This window comes from Rhinolophus sinicus, linkage group LG04 (assembly GCF_036562045.2).
Source record: "Rhinolophus sinicus isolate RSC01 linkage group LG04, ASM3656204v1, whole genome shotgun sequence".
Lineage (NCBI taxonomy): Eukaryota > Metazoa > Chordata > Mammalia > Chiroptera > Rhinolophidae > Rhinolophus > Rhinolophus sinicus.
This window is the reverse complement of record NC_133754.1, coordinates 166,022,060-166,042,180: the sequence shown is the minus strand read 5'-3', so window position 1 is coordinate 166,042,180 and position 20,121 is coordinate 166,022,060. Positions and strand designations below refer to the sequence as shown.

The 20,121-nt window shown below is 42.9% G+C and overlaps 1 protein-coding gene across 11 annotated transcripts in view; it reads right to left on the bottom strand.

Moving 5' to 3' along the window:
- Positions 1-20,121, bottom strand: part of ZNF462 (zinc finger protein 462) — a 133,981-nt gene that overhangs the window by 111,751 nt on the left and 2,109 nt on the right. For 4 of the 11 annotated variants that reach the window (XR_012495875.1, XM_074330791.1, XM_074330795.1 and 1 more), the window contains exon 1: positions 18,855-19,118. The exons of 1 other annotated variant lie outside the window; for it this stretch is intronic. The gene's annotated coding sequence lies outside the window, so the exon portion shown is untranslated. Of the gene's footprint in view, positions 1-16,089; positions 16,379-18,177; positions 18,496-18,854; positions 19,125-20,121 lie in introns of those variants that run through there. 6 more of the 11 variants (XR_012495876.1, XM_074330796.1, XM_074330797.1 and 3 more) reach the window with 5 other exon arrangements.

Genomic DNA, 20,121 nt, shown 5'->3' with positions numbered 1-20,121 from the left:
AGGGAAGATATTTAGGAGCAATAAGACGTTTTAGAAAGTGCTGGATTTGGTTACTGGCTCAACACATACTTACAGACTATGTACAGTTGCCCCAGGCGCTGTGCAAGGCACTGATGAATGAGGAACCCTGCAGTTGACTTTCTATAGCTTCTAGGCTAGTCCCATTCAGTACCTGATCAGGAGACAAACCTGTGGTTGGCCTTGAAAGATGATGGGGCTAAATTTTAGCGAAGGCCTTTTTTCCTGCAAACAGTCAACAAGGCTTCATTGAGCACCAACATAACGAATGGCACACTGGGCTAGCGGTCAAAGAAAAGAGGCTTATAAGAGTCATTCAGATCATTCAGTCTTTGGGATTCTAGGTACCCAAGTACCTCCCGTCTGTGCCATTCTTGGGAACTGTCAGGTTTTTCTTTTAAAGAAGTCAGTTGTGTAACCATAGTCAAAACAAACAACAATAACAAAAAAGCCCACAGAATGTCATCTAAGGAATTTAATAAATAATCCATTATAGAATGTTCAAGATCGCGCAAACAGGAAGTTAAGGTACTTTTCTTACCCATTTCCAGATTTTGGAGTCACGTTTCATGGAGGAACACATTGGCTTTTAAAAGTCACCACATAATAAAAGATATTGTTTAGCCTCCAACGCCAAAAAGTTAAATGTTTATCAATCCCACCAGTACAAGCTTCAAGGAGCCCCCTCACAGGGATTTCACGTGGGTTCAAGTGTATTCTGATTCCTAATCAGATAGTCACTGTTTAACAGTGCGCTGTCTATAACAAGTGTTTTATAAAAACTTAAGGATGGGAGAACAGGGAATTAGTATTTTTATGTGCCCACTGTATGTCAGGCTCTGCACCAGAGATTTACATTCATGATCTCATTTATTCCCCACCAGAAGCTTAGAAAGTGGATTTTTTTTCCAGATAAGGAAATTGAGGATCAGGGATTAAATTACTCACTCAAAGTCACACAGCTACTCTCTGGCTCAGATGTCTATGTTCTTTCCACTACATACCATGGCCCTCACTGCCAAGGTCTTCATGGGCCTCCCAACACTGATAGCAGAGTTCCCTTATATGTGGTCTCTGAGCTAGAGTCAAGTGCTCCTTCCGAGTATGACAGCACACTGCTCTCAACACATCTCCAGACCCCTGGAGAAATGGTCCAATGTTTCTCAGAGTGCCTAAACACTGATGATGGAACAAGGTCAGGCTAGTTCCTAAGATACAAAGCAAGATGAACTCTGGGTCCTCCTGCCAATTGTCCTTGTCCTCACTCATCTGCTACAGCGTGCCAAGGCCTGCCTGGAATGACGCAGACACCGGTCACCATGAGTGATTCTATACCCCTCCAGATTGCTACAAAATAAAAGCTCGGTGCTGAGACAGGCTGGCTCCTTGAAAACCCACCAACATTGTTTCATAGGAATCACACTTGTTAAAGACACCATTTGCATCTGTCAATCTCAGCGTTAAACCCAGGAGGTACCGAGTAAAGCAGAAGTCTAAAGGTAAAAGGTCTAGGAATCTGTGGACCCAATCCATCTTGAAAGTCAAAGTCCTTATATTTCTGGCTGGCCATCATTTTAAATTCACAAAGGAGCCAAAACGTTTTATTTTCCCTTTTACTGAAGTTCTGACTAGAACCACATTTAAATAGAGAAATAAAGATGAATATCATAGTTATGAAAGGCCCAAATTACACCATTAATAAAAATGTACCCCGAAAACCACTCTACTCTTAGCAGCACCACCAAACCAACCCCAGAAAGGCAAGATTGCTGAAATTTACAGCTATTTAACATAAACAAACATGAAGTCCACACTTGGTTCAGGAGATGTGGCTAATTTTATATGACTATCTGATGAAACGGAGCCTGGACTTTTCGCTGGTTCAATGCCTACATTTAACCAACTCCACCTCAAATTTTTCTCAACTATGGAAAACAAACTGAAAGAAGGAATTCATTCCTGCGCTGTTAGGTCTTCACAGACAAACTGTCTGGTCTGCTCCATGGGTTGACGCTGCAAGGAATTCAGCCTTTCGGAACATCTGATGCTAGTCAGGCCTCGCAGTGTTTCTGCTGATCAGCATCTGAGAGTATTCACTCAAGAGAGGCTGCGAAAATCCTCCTGAGCAGGCAGCAGAAATTGAGAGGGCTCTTGGTGATCAAGTGGCACTCCGTTGGTCCCATCCCTAGGAAAGCTCTGGAATACTCCATGTCTTGAATGCATACAGAACATAGCCTCAGCTATTAGAAACAAGTCAGATATTACGTTCAACTGATACAAGAATCCACTTTTCCAAGAGTCAGTGACTTGCTCTCTCTCTCGTTCTCCCTTTATCACAGCTGGGAAGTCCACTGTATGTGCTGCAAGGGTACTTATGAATGTCCTCCCCTCTCATGCCAATGAGAGGACCTGCTTCCAGCCTGGTGGCTTGATGTACTTGCTCATCAGTTTTCAGGTTTAACAAGGGAAAACAATCGACCCCTCAAATTGCAGAAGCTTTCTTTCCAGGAGAACTAGACAATCCTGATGGCTCTCTCCAGTTACATAGCAATTATGTAATTGCTAAGCTTCTGCAGAATCACTGGAACCATTCTGCAGCCTTCTACTGACTACAGCTGCAGCACAATGTTCCGAGATGATTGCAGCCTTTGAACGGATGACCAGTCTCAAATCCGAGCACAAAGGGATGTACAATGGGATTCCATCTCAAGCACAAAGATGCTCCTGCCTAACGAAGCCCTGTCTCCTCCTCGCAGTCTGTGCAGCTAACTCTTGCCTTTCCTTGCCCTACATGTGTGCAGAACGTGCTTCACTGTTTATGCTGACAGGTTCCAAAAGAGGCAGAAAATCAGCTGAAGTTTTGCCATGGACCATGCACAAGGTAATCATTTAACACATAAGGTGGAAGCTCCAGAAGAGGACAAGATGCAAGGGGGGCGGGAAGCATCTCTCTAGGCTTCCTGCACTGGCATGAAATGAATGCTTCCCTTCCTTCTGCCAGCTCCAATCATTCATGTTGACATTACACATCCTGTACTGGAGATCCACCCCCATGCTGCTGCTTGCCCAGCTGAATTATCTCCTGCGTCACAGCGGTGGTAACAGAACTGCTGGCTCGGCAGACCTGAAAGCACCATTTCAATGCTTAATGCATTCAACAACTGGACGTGTTACCAGTGCGTCAGGGCAGGTTTGTGGCCCTCTCAGCAGCCATGCAATACTCAACCTAACCTTCTGCTAACCAGATGGTCGGTTTGCCTCTTGGGACCAAACCATTAAACTTTATTAAATTCTATCAAAATGTGGGGGACAGTTTACAGTAGTGTGTCTGGTTCATCTCCAACAGGGTTGTTAAGATGAAAATGACCTAAAAATAACTGGAAACTCTACTTCACACCAACAGAGAACAAGATATTTCAGAGTAAATATTTAAACGATCTGCCAGATTACGTACCCTAGCAGCACTGGCTACACGATTAGCAGATTTCTTGTAAATATATACAAACAAAAACACAGAAATGCATGCAACTAAAGAGGAATCCATTTCCCACTGCTTTCCTCCAGAGTTCACCATCTCTGAGCTCCAAGCTATTTAAGAGAGGCTAAGGACACTCATCTCCATCATAATCACTCTAATTACCAAAACAAAGAGCCTAACACAACTGATACCTAGAGAGATCTCACATCCCCTGGGTTCCACCACCTAGGCACACTGCAGGCATACCAGGTACTCAAAAGGAGCTCAATACATGTTTTGATGAATGAATAGATGAATGGGCATATATGTCTTAAATATAACAATTCAAGATTCCCATTTTTATACTGAAACACTAAATTCTTTCCAACTCTATCGTTATCCTACAACTGCTAACTAGGCATGCAAAGCCGGGCGGCAGAAGAACGGCAAGGAGCAAGCCTCTGAACCAGAGGCACTGGCTGGGCCCTAATTGATCATTGCAAATGAACCGCAGAGGTGCCCCTTTATTGGGTACCTGGCAGGGTGCTGGGTGCTTTACATACATTATGCCTCTTCTCCTTCACTAGAGAGAGAATGCCGTTTTAAAGACAAACTGGAGGCGAGGAGCAAATTAGGAGCTTGACCCAAATTAAGCCAATCACTTTCCTACTACTCTGTAGTCACAGGTTAAGTAAGGATCCTACAATTTGTAAAGAACTGAACACTTGTGAAGGTGGCACTCCCAAATACATCCCTTACCTAAGTCTCAAGGAGACTGGAAAAATCTTTCCACTCGCAGAGCTTTTCAGGCATTCCCGGAAGTCCTAGTTTCAGTTCCTACTGTTCCTCCCGCATTTCTTATTCTTTTGAGGGCTTCCATATTATTATCACCACTGCCACAGCCAAAGGTACACACTCCTTTAGTTTTGGGGTCCACCCTTTGAAGCCACAAATCTCTCATGTGAAATCATCCTAGAGATCTTAACACCAATAATAAATGTGTGGTCTCTTTTTCTCTCCTCAAATGTCCCTGGACACAATTTTTAAGTGGTGGCTATAAAGTTTCTTATAATTAAACAAAAATTCCACTGACACCTTATCTCTGGAAATTTTCAAAATGTGAAAATAAATCTTCTTAGATAAGCTGCTTTTAAAGGCTAAAAAAATCACTACACCAAAGAATCACTTACATGTTCTTTATCTTTACTATTAATATCACCATCACCTCCACCACCACCACCACCACGACCTTACCATCAAAGAGGCCACTGATGAATGTTCTTCTGACTTGGAGCAAACTGGGTTAGGTAAGTCTCGTTAGGCCCTACCAACATGATTCCACATTTTGAAATATCATCTCCCCTTAAGGCACTCTAAAATTAGCCTCCTTACCCCTGAGGTCTCAAAGCATCTGGTATTACAGGACATTAGTAAGCCCAAGTGGACACGGACTATTAAAATAAACATTTGCAAAGAGAAGACCAAAGCAATTCTAACCAAGGCCACAGGACAATCCTCAAACTGGCTCAGAGCTATCAAATGAGTGAAGCCACAAAGAGGCATCCAACCTTTATATAAAACAGCATTCATAGCCAGTATTTTCATTGCAATAGGTACAATTTTCTTAGACATATCATTTTTTGCCAGAATGATGCCAGACAATAGGAACAGCAATAACATCTTTCTTCCAAAAAGCTCACAGAAGATCACAGTGATTAAAAACTGTCCCCCAACAACACTCCAGGGAATTACTCTGCAAGGTTGGGACAGGCTTTGTTACCATATAAACGTCCTTGTCCAAGAGGACATGACAGCATCCTCAGGTCATTTACATATCTGTACTAAATGCATTCACATCAGATGTGGAGTGCTGCGGGGTCCATAGCCAGGCTGACCAGTGGCTTACAATCTGGAAAAGTCGACCTGTGAATGGGCAATAGCAATGAGCCCCGCTTATCAATTAAGGCAGACACGGCACAAAGTTAATCAGGCAGGATTCAAAACACTGAGTTTAAGACCAAGGACAAAATAATTCACATCTGGCAAAGCTCTAGGAGATCTCGACCCCAGTTTCTCTATCAGTGAGGAGGGAGGAAACTATCATCTTTCGAGTGCCCATTATCAAGCATGACCCTGATACATATAACATTTTTCAGTGCTTATGTCAGTTCTACAGATTCATACTATTATCCCCTTTTGATTAGGTAGGAAAGTGTGGGGACAGAGAAGTGACTTATTCAAGGTCACACTTCTAGGAAGGGACAGAGACAAATTTCATCTCATGCTTGTGCAGTCCCAAAGAGTATGCTCCACCCACTACACACGACTTTCTTAACGAAGTCCCCTGCACAAAGAACTGCATGTTCACCCAGAAATTCTCAAAATTTGCACTGCTGATGTTTCAGCAAAAAGTAAGCATCTCTCCCAGAGAATATGCATACAGTTGACCCTTGAAGGGGACAAAGGGCACCAACCACCTGCACAGTTGAAAATTCATGTATATCTTAAGTCAACCCTTCAGCTTATACAGATTCCCAACCACAGATGTTAAATATATATATAAACATATATATGTATATATATGTACATCTTTATACACACTCATATATGTATTTATACACACACCCATTTATACTCATGATAGCCAAGTTCCTAGTTGTTCTTCAGACAGTTCAACGGCAATGAAGTTTAGCCATGGTATGCAAATTTTAAGTGCATTGTTTTCCCATACAATCGCATGTCAGAAAGGGAAGGCTGCCAAGTGACAATCTGGCCTAGTGATTCAGTGTCACACTAACATACCCACTTCTGATACAGGTTGTTGTCTGTATTTCCTAGAAAGCATGGCCTTCATTTGGGAGATAAACAGTAAACAGTGTCCCCGGCAATGGCATGTTCTTTTTCTTCTAGAACACAATGACGGCAAATGTCATGAATTTGGGGGGAAGAAATGGGGTAAAATAAAGTTCAAAGCTCTCACTCTGTATTCCTCAGACCTTAACGATCATGTATCTACAAGACAGACGACTCTCTTTTTCATTTTGAGACTACGCCTTATAAAGTAAGGGATCTATTCAAATGAATCACAGGAAATCTACTGAACAGGTTTCATGTGCAGAGGAAAAACAGTCTAGCCAATTTTTTTACTTTTATGGTTTCAAGATTCCCATTTGTTGGTTTATTAACGTTTTTCAGTTATATTTGACTCTTAGAAACTTAAGAATTTTCTATAGACAACAAGCTATACTATATGTGTACTCGCGTGCTCACAGATAAAATATTGCCACCATCCTTTCGACTGAAATGGGGTAAAGATGATGGAAGGTGTCAAGATGGTAAAAAGGAACAGGCAGGAACACACTGGGAACATTGGAAAATCACTGTTCAGAAGCTGCTTCAAAAAAAGATCACTAACACTTACCTGTGCTGGGGTCAATTTTGATAATTGTAGTTGACGCCTAGAAACGAGGTTATGAATATAATTATATGAAGCAGCAACTGGGCAATCACAACCTAATTAAGCCCACTGACTAGATCATCTTGTTTTTCCCCTAATAATCACATAACATTTAACACTTGCTAATTTCAGGACCTATGGGTGACGTTCATTCATATTAACAAGCTACAGACACTGGTCAGAAAAGGAACGGATGAGGCACTCCGGCACTTGAGTCAACCAACGGGTAAAGATGACTTTCGGGGACAGCTGACATCTGTTCTTCAATACCACTTCACTTCTCCACCTCCCAAAATTACTAATTAGAGGCAAAGCCACGGGAGAAGAAAAATATGACTGAGAATTTCCACACAGGTTCTGGATACAATTCTGTTTTCTTAAACACACGCTATTTTATGTGATCTATATAATGTCCTTTGTTCACATTGCAATGGACTCTGTCTTTGAAGAGGTGATTTTCTTTCCAGCTCGGTAGAATGGAGGATTCTTCCACTAGACCTTAGTACATAGACTTTATACATTTACCTCCTAGACATGCTCTGAGGCTTCCTCTCCTCCCGTTTTCACAATGAGTGTATTCTCAAATTCAACGTCCTATTCCCAATTGGATGTCACTGCACACACAAAGATACCAGACTCAATTTACCTTCACTTTCTGCAAAGCCTGGATAGATTTCTCGTCAAAGAATTAAGAGGAAGGTCGAAGAAACATGTGAAGGACTGGTCATTGAGACGGGCGAGTATCTTAGATGTCTAGGCACCACTGACTAGGGTCTCAGCTGATGCTACTTAAGGCTGAGTAGATGAGTCCCCATTACTCTAAAATTAGAAATTCCACCTGAAGAACTACATGCTTCCATAGGGTTCCATTTCATTCTCTTCTACTACGTAGTTATGTTTTCTGAGCCCTTTTCCCATTAAAAGCTTTTATCTAAGAAAACGCGGTTTTGATAAGTTTGGTAGATAATGATACGGATGACAGGTAAAAATGGGTGACTCTCTGGCCTCCCCTTGTACACTTTACAAAGAGGACATATGCTTATCTGTCTACTAAGTCTTTGGGTATGAGTCTGCCTGGGGATAGGAGATCACCACAGCAAAGTTAGGATTTTATAAAACCACCACTAGTTGTTTCGAGGTTAAAGAGTCTAGTCAGCAATTATTGCTTAATTCCCTGTTTTACAGAAAAGCTACTGTCCTGGGTATCTTAGGGATACTTGGACCTGTTCCATCTCCCTTAGTACAACTTGTTACTCTATTAAGGGCATTTGTGGTCATCCATGAACAGCAGCTTCCTTACTGTACTGTGATGTTTGAGGGAGAAGCAAATAAAACCAACACATTCATCATGTCTCCATGATCTAAATAGAGCACATGGTGATCACTGCAGGGCGTGGGGGGCACTAGCGCCCATGCTTTGAAGAGTATCAGCACTATTTTCCAAAAATGACCATTAGACAGTGGAACTAATTTTCAAATATGTCTGTGTGACTTTTGAAAACATTTCTTGTGTTTACAGTAACCAGAGCCAATATAGGGCACTGAGACTTTCAAAGGGGGCCCTAAGAAGGAAAAAAGTAAGATACCCTCTCTATTTTAAAAAAAAGCCATACAGCATATCTTTCTGTCAAGAGAGGTAGGTGCTCTTTTTATTTACTTATTTATTTGATTAAATTTTTTTATTAGTGGTAGGTGCTCTTTTTAAATATCCACGCGTATAACTACTTTCCACTCCTGAGCTTGATACAGTACAATTTAAAAATATTTTTTCTCTAAATTTCCCCCTATAATGTCTCCTGCTTTTTTTTTGTTTTTCAACATCTCCTCTATAACTCAGAAGAACACAGAGGGTACTCTTTAGTTAAACACACTTTGTCAAGCTATTACAATATGTTATATCTCTCATATTAACTAATATATTATAATTAATTTTCCATTATGCTCAGATATCCTTCCAGAACACTGGGATATACGTACTCCCGGCATAAGCAGCTGGAAGAGATAAACCATCAAGAACATAAGCAATTAGGGTGGCCAGATGGCTCAGTTGGTTAGAGCAAGTTCTGAACAACAGGGTTGCCGGTTCGATTCCCACATGGGCCAGTGAGCTGTGCCCTCTACAACTAAATTGAAGACAATGAGCTGCCGCTGAGCTCCTGGAGGGGCGCCGGATGGCTCAAGTGGTTAGAGAGTGAGCTCTAAACAACAAGGTTGCCAGTTCAATTCCCACATGGCATGGTGGGCTGCACCCCGTCCCCTGCAACTAAAGATTGAAAATAGCGACTGGACTTGGAGCTGAGCTGCGCCCTTCACAACTATATTGAAGAACAATGACTGGAGCTGATGGGCTCCGAAGAAGCACACTGTTCCCCAATAATATCCAATAAAATTTAAAAAAAAAAAAAAAGGAAGAAAAAAAAGCTATTAGCATGCTAAGTAACCAAGGAGCTATTAGCATGCTAAGTAACCAAGGCCAGTTCCCACTAGCAAGAGTTCCCACCAGTCGAGAGCCAGGAGGTGGTCCTTATGTGTGTAAACCTGGCTCCCACATTTCTTAGCTCCGTGTCCTTGGGTAAATTACCTCCCCAAACCTCAGTTTTCTCGACCATATGAATAGTCCCTGGTTCACATTAAATGTTAAACAAATATTACCTAACATTAATATGAACTATGAGTCACTCTAGGAAGGGAAATAGCATTTCGTTGAAGGTCTATGTGATATTCCTACTCTATAGAGGAAGTGGCAGAACTTTTTGATGAAGAAATCATCTTTATCCTCCTTACAGATGGTGTCCTTACCCAATATCAGAAGGGATAGTATTCAATTGACACAGAAGGTAGAGAGGTTCTTACAACTGATTTCTGACATCTACATGAAAATGGTCTCTCTTCCATACAAACCCCCTTCCCAGTTATCATTATTAAATAATAATTCACAGTTTTCAGAGAAGACCATTAAAGATAGAAACCATTGAAAAGATTCTGGGTGATTAACTACTTGTTATTAAAATCTTTACATAATCTCTAGCTGGTATCTATTTTTGGCCATCTTCAGTCTACAATCCAGTGTTCGAATTTTACCCCACATGAAGAACCCCAAATCAGGTCCAATCTGGGCTGAGTGATTGATGCTCAATTGCCGACTAATTGGTCACAACAGAGAGGGATGATGTAATTATGGATCAGAATGGCTAAACATTCTGGACAATGGCCTTATTTTGGATTTTAAAATGCCAGGATTGGATTGACAGACCAGCCTGTGACGCCTGGCTGAAGCAAACGGTTTAATCCCAAACTGGACACCAGGTAGTTGTCACCGTCCATTCCTTTCCCTTCTGAAATCAGCATGACTTTGTTTTTCATGTCTTCTAACACCCAGAGCGTAGGAAGAGAAGCTCTATGGATAACTTTAGAGAGGACTATCACATTTTCTGCCCATTAATAATGCAGCTATTTTCTGCTGTGCTCTATTCTCTACTTCGTTCATTTTCCAAGAAAATCTCCACCTAGGCCTACTTAACCAGTTCCTTCAAGCTTCCATCTGTCCTTTATCAGAAAAGCCATATTTGCAATACAGGAGTCACATAAATTGTTTTCTAAGCCCAATTCTATTTTTTACAATAAGAACTGACCAAAGAATGTGGGTCTGAGCACTGGTCTTCATATTTCACATGCAATAGGTACCAAATTACAAGGTCTTTTTCCACTTGCTCTATTGTTTTCTTAAAAGCAATGCCTTTCTTCTTCCTGTAGGCTCTTCCCAGTGGACAGACCTCTTCTATTTTGACTTGTCAATCATTACCCTGCCTCTCTTCTTTTCCTTCTCCCATCCAAGCATTCTCCCCTTCCCAGCAAATTTCCACCACATAATTACGGAAATGCTTTAGCCTACTTTTCTGTTAGCTTAACAACCCTGTCTATTTTCTACTTATGCTGATGCTACTGTTTGCTTTTCTGACGGGCTAATCCGTGTATCCTTTCAAGGCCTAACTTCCCCTACCATGATAGCAGCTGGAGCTCTAATTCATAGGTGCCTTCCAAAGCTTTTCATTAGCAATAGAAATGAGATGGTTTAGAAACCCATTTCTTAATCTGCAGGTGAGTATTGGAACCTTTGTGCAGCAAACATCTTTCAAGTATCCCACATTGTGCCACGGCACAATTATTTTCTGAGTAATAAATACAATGTTATTGGCACATTGTAGTGTTAAAGGAAGAACGTTCCCTCAGAGGGAATCAGCTCCCAGCGCCCCTGCCCCCTCTGGCATTTCCCAGCTCAAGAGGAAAGCACTCAGCTGACTGACAAGAGCAAAACTGAAGAATACTGTTCTTAAATCTGAACAGGGAAGAGAAGAATTCCAAAATTTGAAGGCCTTAGCTCATGTTCTGGTTCAACTGGCCAGACAAGGGCTTAGGGAGCGAGTTTGGCCTTCTCCAGCTGGGCTGTGTGGCAGCTAAGCCTCTCCACAAATCCTGGGCTTAATTACTTCTGACACAGTTGTCTCGCCTGGGCCTCCAGCTCCTTTTGTGCTCAAACCAATCTGAATCCAAAGGTAAGTCCTTGCTTACTCATCTTGGATAAATGCTTAATTTCCTACTAAGTGATCCTAAAACATTGAAATCAGGATCCATTGGTTCTTAGTAGAATTTTCCCCATCTTTCCTTGCATGGTCTTTGTTAAAGGCTACTCAAAAAGCCTGGCAAGTAACTTTCTGAATTAAGCAACCTTCATCTCAAGTATTTATTTTTGAACAAATAAGTACCCACAAAACTTCCCTTTAGCCCCAAGATCAGGCTCTACTCTTCGAATGAAGTTTGGGGTTAAGATGTGGACAGGCACGGCAGAAGTGTTTTATTAATATCCAGAAGCAACATGCAATGAACTGAACAAGCAAACACATGAAAGCAAGAAAATCAATACCAAAATACCCATGACCTGGCACAAAAAGAAACCTTCCATCCAAGAATAACTCAAGAAAAAATGTCTCCAGCTAGGAATTAGGCAAGAACGCTTTGAAGACACCAAGTCAGTAATCTGCTCACCAGAATTAAAAGACAATACATTTGCAGGTGACCATACTGGTACCTCTTGCACCAACTTCACTCTACCTCTTGTCTTTCCAAACCCTAAAAAAACCAACTTTGTGTTGGACCCTCACATCCAAAGACAAAAATCTTATATAGGCTTCAACGGTTGAGAAAGGAACCCTTAAAAAGTAGATAAAATTTGTGGTAGTGTTTCCAAGCAGAAAATGTAAATCTTTGCAAAGCACTTCCAATTGACTTTCTATTTATCAGTGTGTGCAGTTCTCAAGATACAAAGTTCAAGGGGACAAAAGATTCAAAAGAGCTTCCTAGTAAACTGCAAACACAATCTAAATTCATAAAAATCCATTTTCCCTCACTTGGAAACTGCTCCTCCTGAATCTTATAAATCTAGGAGACAGTTCAGTTTAGGATTATCTTCTCTCCGATGTCCACCCCCCCACCCCCCAAATTTTTTTTTCTTCCTTCAGTACTGGCATGCAAACCATGCTGTTTTAACTTCTTTCCTGTTCTCCCAGTTCTTCTGGAACATTTTATTTTCGACAGTCAACTCATTTGGAGGAGTGCCACACTGAGGTTCAACTGTTTATAGCGTTAACTGTGTTTCTGCCAGAAGTCCACAACCAGCACTACCTTCTCCAGACTGCCTCCTGGATTAAGATTTATGCTTTAGTTTGGAAGAGGCTTAGAAAATGTGGAAACTTCCAAACATCAGTCTTCTTTGCAAAACTACTTATGCTTGTCCAAGAGGAATCAGAAATGGAAACCTATTTCACCCTTCCTGAAGTACTGACCCATCTCTTGCTCTCGGTTAAATGTTACTCGTTTGTTAAAAAGTCATTTTAGGGATGACTTCATGTATATGGGGGAATGGGAAATAGCTAAGCCATTGGTCTGCAAGAGAGAACTGGGCTCCTAGAAGATGTATGGAGGGAACATTTTTGGATGGGTTCGGAACATTGAAAAATCACCAGTAATTGTTTTAGACTGGATTTCACTCTCTTGGACATCCATCAGTATTACAAAATGGCATCTCTGAAAGAAGCCAATTTAAATCTGTACCATGTTGCAAGACAGATCCTCAGAGACCAATTGTGGGCACTTTTGTAAGTTGCAACTGACCCAGACAAACTTCCAAAGAAGGGCATTTGAAAAGGACTACCAAGGCCTGGGTGACAGAACTATGGAGGAGAGGACGACGAAAAAAAGCACAGCTACAAACCCAACAGCTAAAACTTGACTGAAAGTCACACAAACAAAATTGGCCTCTGGAGTGTATCACTTTTATACATGAAACCATGCTCAGCCCTGGGCCCCCCAACATGTTAAATCCAGCTAATAAAAATCAATACTCCTGCCCCACTGGTGATTACAGTTTGTGGAGCTGGTGTTTCACAAACCGCTACAATCATGCGCTCTGGGACAGTAGGAAAGGGCACTGGGTTGGGAGTCAGCCGACCTGAGTTCTAGGCCTGGCTTTGTTTCAACTGAACTTTCTGACCTTGGGCAAGTCACTTCAAGTCTTGGTGCCAGTTTCCTCTTCAGTAAAATGCGGGGGGAGGGGGGAGATTGATATCCATGATCTCTTTCTAAGGCACAAAACAACTAGCTTCTCAATTAGAAGTTCTGACTGGTGAAGATGAAATACTTAATATGCATCGTTTATGGTGTACCTCTTGCTCAACTTTTAAATGATTTTCATGTTAATTTCTATTTGGGAAATAATATTTTTGTCCATCACCCCAAAACCTCAGCTTCACCTCTGTGCTCCCTGCAGTTCTTTTCATATTATAATAAATGCCTCTTTTCCTTTCTTATTTTTTTAAGCAACCTTCTCCAAACTAAGACTTGTGCTATTAAAAGAGCTTAGAACTTCCCATTTCCTTGCTAGGTCTAAAATTAAACTGTCCATTCCTTAGGGCCCAACATAACATCTGCCAGATGTCTTGGCATATCACACAAGAAGAGGAATTTTCTTCTAGCATTATCTCCTCTCCTCTCCATTTTCTCATAATCAATTAATAGGTCACCAGCTAATGTTTCTCAAAGCCACCAACTTCAAAAGTATGTGAACCTCACCAAAGATACTTGCTTACACACACACACACACACACACACACACACACACACACTGATAGAGGCTGACTTTTTTTTCCAGTTCACTAGATTTTAGCTATAGACCCTGGAAATATTTTCCCCCACTTCTTTTGAATTTCCTTAGTTTCCATGTACCAATCATCCAATTATACACTCATGTCAGATCCTTTGCAATCTGAGTTCATTATTTATATATTTCCTAATTTGTGAGTGTAGCATTGTGAAATAGCACCTCTGTTCTCCAGTCATCAACTTGAAACATTCAATACAGCTTTGTCAATGCTCTGTCCCATGAGGCAGTAAACTGTAAGTCTGATAAAGGCACACACCACAAAGAAGATAAGTAAGGTTACCTTCACCAAAAAAATGCAACACCAGGAAAGAATTCAAGATAGACTACACCCTCTTAAACTCCATCACACAGAAAACAGAACTCTTTCCCAAGGCAACTTTACCATTCTTTTCTTTCAGGAAAACTGACCACAAGTACTCTAAACTCCATTAGTAGAGTTGGATTTCTTTTCCCCTACTGTCTTCCGGAAGACTCATTAGAAGATTTTATATATATACATATATACAATTTTTATTTATTTTATTTTGTTGTCTCAACAAAAGATAGACAACTATATTTTAAAAGTTGTCTCTAACTCCAAAGAGTGGGGGGGGGGAGGAGTGGAACAAGTCCTCAGGGAATGTGATCAATGAATTAGATGGACATAAATCTGAGAGATATTATGGACTGAGAAGTTTCAACAGAAATCTTTTTTTATGATAGAGTGCATCATAGCTCACATATATTTCTCCAGAATGATTTCTCTTTGTGCTATATTAGAGCTATGGCAAAAAATCTCCATAAAGAGCCTCATCAACTTGATGTCTCAAAAACAAAAAGAATCTCTGAATTGACATCAAATGAGAATGTTCAATTTGACATTTTTTATTTCTCCCATAGTGGTTTATCCAAGATACGTGTCCCATTTCGAATGTATATGTCTAGAAAAATACAAGAAACCATGTATTTATTATTATGGCACTTCTCATGTTGATGAAGGGCATCAGAGATGGGATGGGTCTCAGAATATATTCTCATACTCCAAAATACCTCTTAGACACCTAATTTTTTCCCTCCAGAATGCTCAACTCTAAGACTGTCTATAAAGACATTTAAAATATTTGGAGGCAAAGTGAAAAAATGTGGTGAGTCAAGACGCTGGACTAGCAACCAGTCTGTCAGATTCCCCCCAACCCCACTAAAATAAGTAATTAAGCAGTTGTACTGGTTATTAACAACAACAAAAGATATCATGGACATTTGCTTCAAGACCAATGTCTAATGTATTTATGCTTACACAAACATATATGGTAAATTAGATGCAAAATTATCTGGTAATTACTTTCCCAAATAACTCCTTATTCCATTGCATTTGAACTTCCAAGTTTGAACATGTAGCATCCATATATGCACTAGTAAATTTAACATTGATGACGCTCCACTTAAGAGCAAAAGTAACAGTATCACAAGATAGCATTAAAAAAGAAATAATAACAGGTATGATTCCAAGTAAGATTTTTAAAGTGCTCTTGGAGAGGCCTAGGTTTTGAATACGAAGCAGAGATCTGAAGTATTTTAAAATGAGCATACACATCAACTGAAAATCTTGAAAACCATACATCTTCATCTGCAAAAACCAGGTTTTACTTCATTGACCATGGACAATTATCAGCTAAAGAACCATGTGTTTCCCTCTCTCCTTTCACACCCCTCAGAAGAACAATAACCCTCAATTAATGACACAACAGTTTGGTTTGAAAAATGTGATGTTGTCATAGACAGCATTGTGCATTTACTGAATGACACTGCTACCAGCTACTCAACAGAATATAACTGCATCTGGAATCTAAAACCACTTCTACATGCACAAATATATTGTAGACATAAGGAACTTTACACACACAAAAATCTGACACATAATGAGAAAGCAAAGCAAGAAAAAGGCTGGTATAAGTCGCTCACCAATGTGTTCCTTATTTCTGTTGAAGCTGGTACCTTTCTATATTTCTGCTTGGTTGAAAACAAGGTCTAATCAGCCTCCTCACTATATATTAATTGGTTCTGAATCTCCTCCCAGTTTTCATTCCACTGTGGAGCCCTCCTCACCTATCTTCAATAGTCCATCTAAAATTCTTCCAACATCTTCCCTTATCCTCAAGATGGCTACCTTACCTAATGGAAAAGCAACATCTTCATGGTTGGCTTTTATAAAATCCTCAAGCATTTCAGGATTTAGTTATTTACTTGGATCAATTACATACATTCTCTAGAACTAATCCGTGAAGAACTCCAATCAATGTGTGTGGACTGAGGTAGGAATGGGTCCTTTCTTCAAATCATGCTCACAAAATGTCTTCCTACAAGACTAATAAATTCCTCCCAATTAAAAAGGTGAAGATACCTGGGCACAAGGCTTTCTCAACTGACATATTTTTAAAATTTGTTTCCATAGTGACATTAAGAAGATATCTGCTATTTCTAAAGACTTACAGTACTTGAAAACACAGGGGAAAAAAAAAGCAGAATGGATGGGAAGGGGGAAAACAAAGGAACTAAAAGAAGGCCTAATACACAAATGGAACAACCTGAAGAGAAATGTAGACCCTGGAGAAACTGGTGTCAGTCAGAGTTCCTCTGAGATCTTGTAGGATTTGTTGTTGGGCTTTTTTTTTTTTTAACCAGAGATCAACCCAAACCAGACAATAAAGTCTTGCAATGCATCAAAACATGATGATAACCAAGCCCAAGAACTCCAAAATCTCAGCTTAGGGCCACCACCATCTTCACAATGAGGAAATAACATTTCCTGGTGACTTTCAGGAGACCTGGAGCAGCTTAAAGTTGTGTGAAGACCTCAGTGGAAAATGTTTTAAGGTTTTGTGTTGCCTTTCCTGAACCAGGTCAAAACCCTTCAGGTCCACTCAATAGGAAAAAAAATTCCAAAAGTTTACTTTAAAATGGAAACAAACATCTCAATAACTTGTGAAAGCACTCCTTTGGTGGGAAAAAATCTGAGCAGCCTTTAAAAGCCCCTCATTTCCTTGCATAATGAATAGACAGTGAGGAACCACCATAAGATTTCCCGGAGGAAAGGGAGTAGGAGTAGGGAGGCAAGCCTCGTCCTCCAGCCATCACCAACAGAGCTTCAAAATGGAGACATCCATAATTTTATAAACACTTCTCATCTCAGCTTTGTCTCCTGGAAACACGCTCTCCTCCATTTTCTGGTGGAGTTACAACATGACACGGCTTACCTGACTCAGTTCCCAGCTCTTAACCAAACTAGTCACTTCCTCCAAAACCTGCAAGCCACCTCCAGAAACAAAACCAAAGCAAACCAAACAGCCAACACAGACACTCAGACAGCCCCCGGGAGCCCTGGGAGAAAACCCCAACTGGTTGGTCTTTCCCCATCCCAGACGCGTGCTTAAAAATGAAACTTTTTTTTTTTTTTTAGTAGGGGAGGAATATAAAAGGAACTCCAGGCAGCCTCCCTCCCTCTCTGTAGGTTAGAAGCTACAATGAAAAGAAAATGAGGGTTCCTTCAGGAATGGTGAAAAGCCTGGAGAATGAACGTGAGAAGGAGCTTTGTGTTTTGGAGTCTGGACTGGAACCAAAGCAGACAGCTTGCAAATGGAGGACAGGGAGATAAAGAAAGGGAAAGAGGGGCTGCTCCAATGAGGGGCGGCTGCGGGTTCCCCTCGTGCCTGGAAGGAGGGCAGACCCCTGGGAACTGCACTAGGAGTGAGTCGACCCCCCAGACCCCTGCCTTCTTTTCTGCCTTCCTCAGAGGAGAGCCAAGCGTGTGTAATGGCTTCTCCTCTCCAGAAACCGTTGTCCTCCTCCACCAGACGCTTCTGAACCCCCAGCCTGGAGACAGCTCCTCAGCTGCTCCTGAACCTGCGCCCCCAACCCGGCCCGTGCCCCCCTCCCCCGCTCCTAGACTCTGTCCTCACCAGCCGCACCAGCAGCCACCCCCGACACATCCCGACCCCGCATCCCAACTTCGGAGGGAGAGAGAGAGGGTGAGAGAGAGAGAGAGCCAAATACCTGAGGAAAAGGGGAGGGGGGTGCCAATCCGCACGGCTTTGCCATCGGGCTGGGGACAGGCAGACAGAGGGGGGAAAGGAAGGAGAGGGGCAGAGAAAGAAAGAGGTCAACCGGCTCAGGTCGGGGCGGCTCGGAGCGCTCCCTCCTCTGCCCCTCGCTCGCTCCCTCTCGCTCTCGGCTCAGGTCTCCTCGCCTCCCGCCCTCCGCCCCCTCTCTGTCCCTACTCCTGTCCCCACGCTCCGAGCATCCGTCCTAAGCCTTCAGCTCTCTTCTCACTCATCTTTCATTTTCTCCTCTCTCCCTAGAACTACACGAAATTAATTAAGCCACAGCGCTCCGCTCCCCTCCCAGCAGAAGGAGCAGCCAGCAGGAAAAGCACAGCCACCTCACAGCCACCACCACCACCTTCTCCACCTCTTCCTCCTCCTCTTCCTCCCTCGCTTCTCCTCCTCCTCTTCCTCCTCCCCCTCCCGCTCTCCCTCCTCCCCCCTCCTCCTCTTCTCTCTCGCTTCTTCTCCTCTTCCAACAGCCAGTCCAAGCAGGGGACTTCCTCTCCTCCCGCTCCACCAACCCTCCTTGGCCGAATGAATGAGCGCGTTTGTGCCTCCAGCACCCCGCGCTCTCCTTCCCGGAGCACTCGGACCACCCCGAGGTGGCCGTTAATTGCAGGAACTTACAGAAGAAGCGTCCCGGCGCCGGGAGGTGTTTCGGGTTCTCCAGCCCCACCGCCTCCTTATCCTCTTTCTCTTTCTCCTCTTCCTGCTCGGGTTATTGTTGTGGAAGTTGTTTGGGAGTCTCATGTGCTTCTGCCGGGTCTCAGCAATGGAGGATCGCCATCTTCCCTGCCTTCCTCGGCTCCTCAGACTCGCTGCAGCTGCAGATGACCTGAGATATCCGTCTCTCTCTCCCTCTCCCTCCCTCCCTCTCACTCTCTCCCCTCTCTCCTCTTCTCTCTCCTCTCCTCCCTCTCCCTCGCGCGCTCTCTCTCTCTCTCTCTCTCCCTCCCTCTGTGTCTCTCTCTGAATAATGAGCAACCAGAGGGAGAGAGAAAGCAAGACAGAAAGAGAGAAGGAAGACAATCTTCTCCTGCCACACAAAACGCCGGAGCACCAGGGGGTGCGCGAAGCCTTTCTAATAACAACAACAACGTGCAGGAGAGAGGAAGAAAAAAGAAAGAAAGAAAGAAATGAGGGAAGGGCTGGGTGGGGGGAAAGGGAAGGATTATCCAAGAGCTGGAGAAGAGCAGAAGGAGAAGCTGGAGGAGATGCTGAGGCTGCGGCTGCTGTCCCCCCTCCCCCCCGCTGAACCCCAGAAGGAGGCAAGGTGGTTGCAAAGTTAAGGCTGGGACATTGTCTTTGTCACTCAGAGCAACACAGAGCCAGACCAGTGAGATGCAAGAGAAGGAGGTGGCGGCGGCGGAGGAGGTGGTGGTAAAGGAGGAGGAGGAAGAGGAGGAGAAGGAGGCAAAGGAGGAGGAGAAGGGGAAGAGGGAGATGAGATGAATAAAGACCTGCGGAGAAGGCGGTGCGAGCAGCGCGGCGGCCCGGCTGAGGCGTGCGCGCTCGCGTCCCGGAGGCGCCTGGCCGCCCTGGCCCGCAGAGGAAGCCCCCCGTGAGGACCCTGCTCCGCCGCTCATAGCGCTCCCACCATCAGCCCTGCCCGAGGCGGCCAGCCCCGGCCCCAGAGAGTCCCTCACACGCATCCATCTAGAGGCCAATCTTTGTAAAGAACATACATGGGGAACTAGAGGTTGCAAGTCTAAGTCCACATCAACCACGTGGGGTTTTTTAATCCCTTTCCAGCTTGCGGTGTGAGTATCTTCAGTGAAAAGCTCAAATTGTCCATTGCTGGCACGTATTTTGAAATCTCCCCCCCTCCCGAAATAAAGGCTCATTGTGCATTTTATTTCTTTTCTGATATGGAAAGGGGTTGTGGGGGAGGGAA